This window comes from Mirounga leonina, unplaced genomic scaffold (assembly GCF_011800145.1).
Source record: "Mirounga leonina isolate KUSES-001 unplaced genomic scaffold, KU_Mleo_1.0 Mir_442, whole genome shotgun sequence".
NCBI classification, from domain to species: Eukaryota; Metazoa; Chordata; class Mammalia; order Carnivora; family Phocidae; genus Mirounga; species Mirounga leonina.
The window spans coordinates 9,221-14,920 of NW_023270754.1; the positions used below are offsets into that span (position 1 = coordinate 9,221).

At 37.7% G+C, this 5,700-nt stretch overlaps 1 long non-coding RNA gene across 1 annotated transcript; it reads right to left on the minus strand.

Moving 5' to 3' along the window:
- Positions 1-2,355: 2,355 nt before the first annotated feature.
- On the minus strand, positions 2,356-3,457 carry LOC117998989. The gene is made up of 2 exons (XR_004676180.1): positions 2,481-3,457; positions 2,356-2,397 (listed from the first exon to the last, which is right to left on the minus strand). It is a non-coding gene; the product is annotated as an uncharacterized LOC117998989 (long non-coding RNA).
- Positions 3,458-5,700: the final 2,243 nt, after the last annotated feature.

Sequence of the window (5,700 nt, forward strand, 5' to 3'; positions counted from 1 at the left end):
TGCAACATAACAAAAAGTCATTTTCAATCTGTTTAGAAAAGATGTATCACCTCATATAACATTGTTTTAAAACCATATTTTATTTTTATTTCACTGTTTTCAAAATACCTACTGCATATTTTGATACTGATGATCAATTCTTTTCTTCTACTTATGTTGGTAGAAAAATAATTACTGAAGAACCAGAGGAGAGACTGGTTCTTTGAAATCACTAGACCAGCGTAATGCTGAGGACATTATGATCCTTGTGCGGTGGGCTAAAAGGTAGGTTTGCAGGCTTTATCGGGGGGACTTGGGGAAAATATGATCAACAGCTCAGGAGGAAATAGGGGTTAGCTAGGCACATAACATATATCTCACGTAATCCTCATCACAAAGCTATGAGGTGGGGTCACCATCCCCATTTTCCACAGCAGAGGAATTTGAGATGATGCCAGTAAGTAAGTGGTTGGAGCTGGGATGGGAACTGAAGTCTGTGGGCCTCCATGGCCTCTCTGCTACATCCCATATTTTCCCCTTGTGGTTAAGAATGGGGCGACATGTCATGCATGAGACTTGGGGCAAGTCAATATAATCGAGTGGTGACAAGCCAGGGCTCTGGGGCCACAGCGTCTGGGCTTGAATCCAGCTGTGTCTCCTGTTCATGGTATAACTCTGGTAGCCTACTAACCCTCTCTGTATCCAACTGTCTCCTCCGTAGACTGGGGGGAAAGCAAGAGCGCCAACCACCTACGGTTTTGTGAGGATTAAAGCTAAAAGGTGAAAGGCATTTAGAGTAGCACCTACATCCACTAAATGTTAGCTATACATAAGTTTTAGAAGAATCTTGTAGTGTGAAAGAACAACTCAGGAACCTCTTAGGTTCTTTGATGCAACACTGAGGATTCTGTTAACAGGGAGGCTAAATATTCAGTAAGGACTTAAAATATTAATATTCTATTTACATATTCTAAAAAATGGAACTCAATACAACGGTGACTTTAAAGAGTTCGATTCGGGGTCCATCACCAGATAGGTTACAGTAATCCCCCGTGCTATAGAAAATAATAAATATTTGTCTATAAATCAGGTACATACTAACCATGTGGCTAAATGCCTCTTTAATAATGTATTTGTGAATTAGTGCTTGAAAATACTAATAATGAATTAAACTATTTCCTAGGGGCCTGAAGGGGGCTCTCAAGCATGTGAAGTATCTAAGAAACTTGGGGTGACTTGTTTCATGAAGATGATTTGGTCCTTTGAATGTCTAGTGTGTATCCCATCCAGTAGCCATAACCTGTGTGCTAATGAGATTCACTTACTCCCTGAATTAGCAAATGTGTAATTCACATATTCATTTCTATTCATTAAAAATATTATTTTTATAATATTTAAATTAAATATAAATTTAAAAATAAATAAAATTTATTTCTAGTAAATTTTGGATTAACTGGAATCCACTTAACCAGAAACTGTTGTTCCCTGGATTATTTCCCCCACACTGTCTTCATAGGGAAGAACATGGCATGTCCAAGTTGTATCAGAGATTTAGTAAAAGAAATTTCAAGGTTTCGCCCAGAGGTACTGGGTGCGACCACTGTCACATACATCCTCTCTGCGATGCAGGTTAACATTCAGAGTGATAGCGCTTTGTGGCGGACTACAAGATTCTCGATCATGGAAAAGCATTTACATTTGATTTTATTTAGTAAAGGAAAGGAGGGACTAACGAACTGTAGGAGGATTTTCAGTAGACAGGGTAGAAATAACTATCTTTTGCATTTTCAGTGCTGAGGAAAGGGAGTGATGCTTGTTTCCACTGGGGCTGCCCTGCATTTCAGGTGGCCATCAAGTTTCATTTGTACTACTTCAAATGGACCTTTGAAAAATGTTTTGCTTGGCTGTGGAAAATCAATTCTGGATGCAAAATGCTCCACTGAATCTTTTGGGGTATGGAACGTTGCTGTTAATTAAACTCTCTCATTTAAATGTCAGGCCAACCCCAGGTTCCAAATTCAACCATCTAGATTTTGATGATAAATCATGAGAGTCTCTTCTCCTAATACATTACGGTGTCGCAGAAAAAGCTTCTCTGTTGCATGGAAGCCCAGAAGAAAGGTTTCTCTCTGCTAAAACAGTCTAGTCTTTCAATTAGCAGCGACCAATATTCAGAAATGCATATTAGCATTCTTTGATTCAGCATACCTATGTATTAGTTTTATAAACTGGCTGAAAAAACCCCATGCATTCATCCAGAATTCTAAATGCCTCAGGATAACAAAAAGAAGGAGATGTCAATCTAGACTAAGTACCCATTCTGTGTGTGAACCATTTTTTCCAACAATAAAGATTCTTACCTTTTGATAAAGGGGAGAAAAATATCTGATCACTGACTACATCCATGTCCTTGTCCATCTGCAGGTAAAGCAAAAAGTTTCATTACTGAGGTTGAAGAATAGCAACCAATTAAATGTTTAATAGAAAAAAAATCTACCTACCAAAGGTGTTTGATCACTTCCAGAAGATGTAGAACCTGTTATCAAGTTCATTTTAGACTGCACAAATAAAGGTTTTAATTTCTGAAAGACACAAAAGGAATGTACTTTGTTATCAAGGGGAAGTAGTTATCAAATCAAATGGATAGGAGGTTCTTCAGTTCTTAATTAACCAAGATGTGAAAACTAAGCTCCTGATTTATTTGTTTAAATATGGCTGGGGAAATCCTTTCCTTGAAACCCATGGAATAGACAGACCCTTTCCTTATTTGGGCTACTCTGAGAAAAAATTCAAGAAAAATGTTTTCTTCAATGGCTGTTCTGACTCTACCTTTTTCTTTTCTTCTCACCTTTTCTTTCCTTTCCTTTTCTCTCCTCTCCTTTTCTTTTAAGTACAGTTGACACACAGTGTTACATTTGTTTCATGTGTATAATTTAGTGATCTGACCAGTTTGCATGGTATGCTATGCTCATCCCAAGTACAGCTACCCTCTGTCCCCTGACTCTTCTTCCTTTTGATAATCTCCACCCCACTGGGGTTTACAACATGTCACTGGCCAGATATCACGGGGTTTGTCCAGCACCTCCTCGCTCCGGGCAACTATGGCAGTAGGGGTCCTCTTTCCCAGGAACTGAATGGTGAAAGCCCAGAAGCATCTCTTCTCGGACTTAAGGAGCCCCAGCATGCAAGCAGAATTGTCCCTAGCATCATTTATTCCCAAGTAAACGACAACAATAAACATGTGTGGGTGAAAAGGACCAAAGGTACACTAAGCGTGTTTATCAGAAAGACGCCTGAGGTCCACGGATGTACCCTGGTGATGTAGGTGAAGTTTTCCCTCTTCAAGGCTTCTCTTTTGTTGATTTGTGTGTGTGTATTTTTCTATTCTCCATAGCACCCCCCACTCTCTTTTTGTTCCCACCCCAAGGAAACGGTTTAAATATTTTATGCGTATCTTTAATTTGTTTATGTTCTTGCAAAAATACGTACTGTTGTGCATGCCTTTTAATTTACACTAGTGGTGTTATGTGCTATCCTATTTTGTTGATTCTCTAAGGCATAGCCTTCTGGTATTTTAACATCCCCAAAATTGGGATGCATCTTGCAATAGATGGAGTCTCACAGTATAATTGGCAGCACTTTTCTCTTTTAGAGACTTAGAAAGTCTTAGTACACCTTATGTGTTCCCACTTCTCTTGCTAAGTACTAAGTACTTTCACTAGTACTATGTTTTTAAGATCCATCCATTCTGCTATGTATGCCTAAAATCTAGTACTGCCCAGTACATAGCACTGCAGCCATGTATCTGCCTCCTTTTGCCCCTCTCCTCTCCTTTCCAGGCCGCCATGCCACCATCTGTCACCAGCATCACCTCACAGCTTCCTAACCTGCTCCTTTCCCCCCAAGCCCTCCGTAGCTGCCAGAGTCATCCCTTTAAAATGTTAACTGAGATTGTCTTATTCCTCTGCTCATTAAATTAAAAAACAATTTTGTAAAACTTCTGTGGAGAAAATTATAAAACTCTACTGAAATCAAACCTAGACAAAAGAAATAGCATGTTTATGGATTAGAAGACTCAGTACTATAAAGATGTCAAGTGTACCCAAACTGATCTAGATTTAATGCACTTCTAATCAAAATCCCAATTGAATTTTTTGTTTTGTTTCTTATGTTTCTGGGTTTTTTTTTTTTTCCTGTGCGTATTAACAATCCAATTCTAAACTTTATATGGAAATGCAAAGATCAACACCAGGGTAGGGGTATTTGCCTTATCAGAAAAGACTTATAATAAAGGTAGAGATATTAAATTAGTGTCATATTAGTACAAGAATAGACAAACGGAACAGTAGAACAGAATAGAGTGATAGAAACAGATTATTACATATGTGAACCCTTAATATAATATATATAACTGGTGGAATTAGGTATCCAGGGAGAAAATGGACTTTTTAATAAATGGTGCTGGTTCAGTTGATTTTCTGTATTAAAAGAAAATGCCATCAGACATCTGCCTTTCTATACACTATCAATTCTAGGTGTGTTAAGCTTCTAAATATGAAAGGGAAAGGGGAAAAAATTAAAGATCATAAAGAATATATTTGTGACTAAAGGTTAGGTAAGGTCTTAAACAAGGCAGGAAAATGTGAAGGCAAAAAGGAAAATATTATTAATTAAATTAGCATCAGAATTAAGAACACTTATTTGTGAAAAGATACAAAAATACCATCCAAAACAGGAAGAAGACATTTGCAACACATATAACTGACAAAGGATTAGTTTCCAAATTATATAAAGAATTCCTTAAAAATTTTTTTGTTCATAAAAAACTTCTTCCTTTCCAATTTGTTTGCCTTTTATTTCTTTTTCTTACCTATTGCTTTGGCTAGGTACTTCCAATACTATGTTGAATAAAATGACAAGAGTGGACATCCTTGTCTTGTTCCTGATCTTAAAGAAAAAGCTTTCAGCTTTTCACCATTGAGTATGTTAGCTGTGGGCTTGTCATATATGCCTTTTATTATGTTGAGGTACATTCCCTCTATGCTTGCTTTGTTGAGAGTTTTTATCAAAAGTGGTTGTTGATTTTCTTCAGAAAATGGAATGCTTTTTCTGCATGTATTGAATGATCATATGAATTTTATCCTTGTGATGTATCACACTGATTGATTTGAAGATGTCAAACCATCCTTGCATCCCTGGCATAAATCCCACTGATCATGGTGAATGATCCTTTTAATTACTGAATTTGGTTTGCTAATATTTTGCTGAGAATTTTTGCATGTATGTTCATTATGGATATTTGGCCTGTAATTTTCTTTTTTTGTGGTATCCTTGTCTGATTTGGTATAGGAGTAATGCTGGCCTCAAAATGTGTTTGGAAGAGTTCCTCCTCTTGTATTTTTTGGAAGAGTCTGGGAAGCATTAGTATTGATTCTTCCTGGAATGTTTGGTAGAATTTACCAGTGAAGCCATCTGGTCCTGGACTTTTTTGTTGTTGTTGGGAGGCTTTTGATTACTGATTTAATATCCTTTCTAGTGATCATTCGTTTTTTTTCTAAGATTTTATTTATTTATCTGACAGAGAGAGACACAGCGAGAGAGGGAACACAAGCAGAGGGAGTGGGAGAGGGAGAAGCAGGCTTCCCATGGAGCGGGGAGCCTGATGTGGGGCTCGATCCCAGGACCCTGGGATCAAGACCCAAGCTGAAGGCATACGCTTAA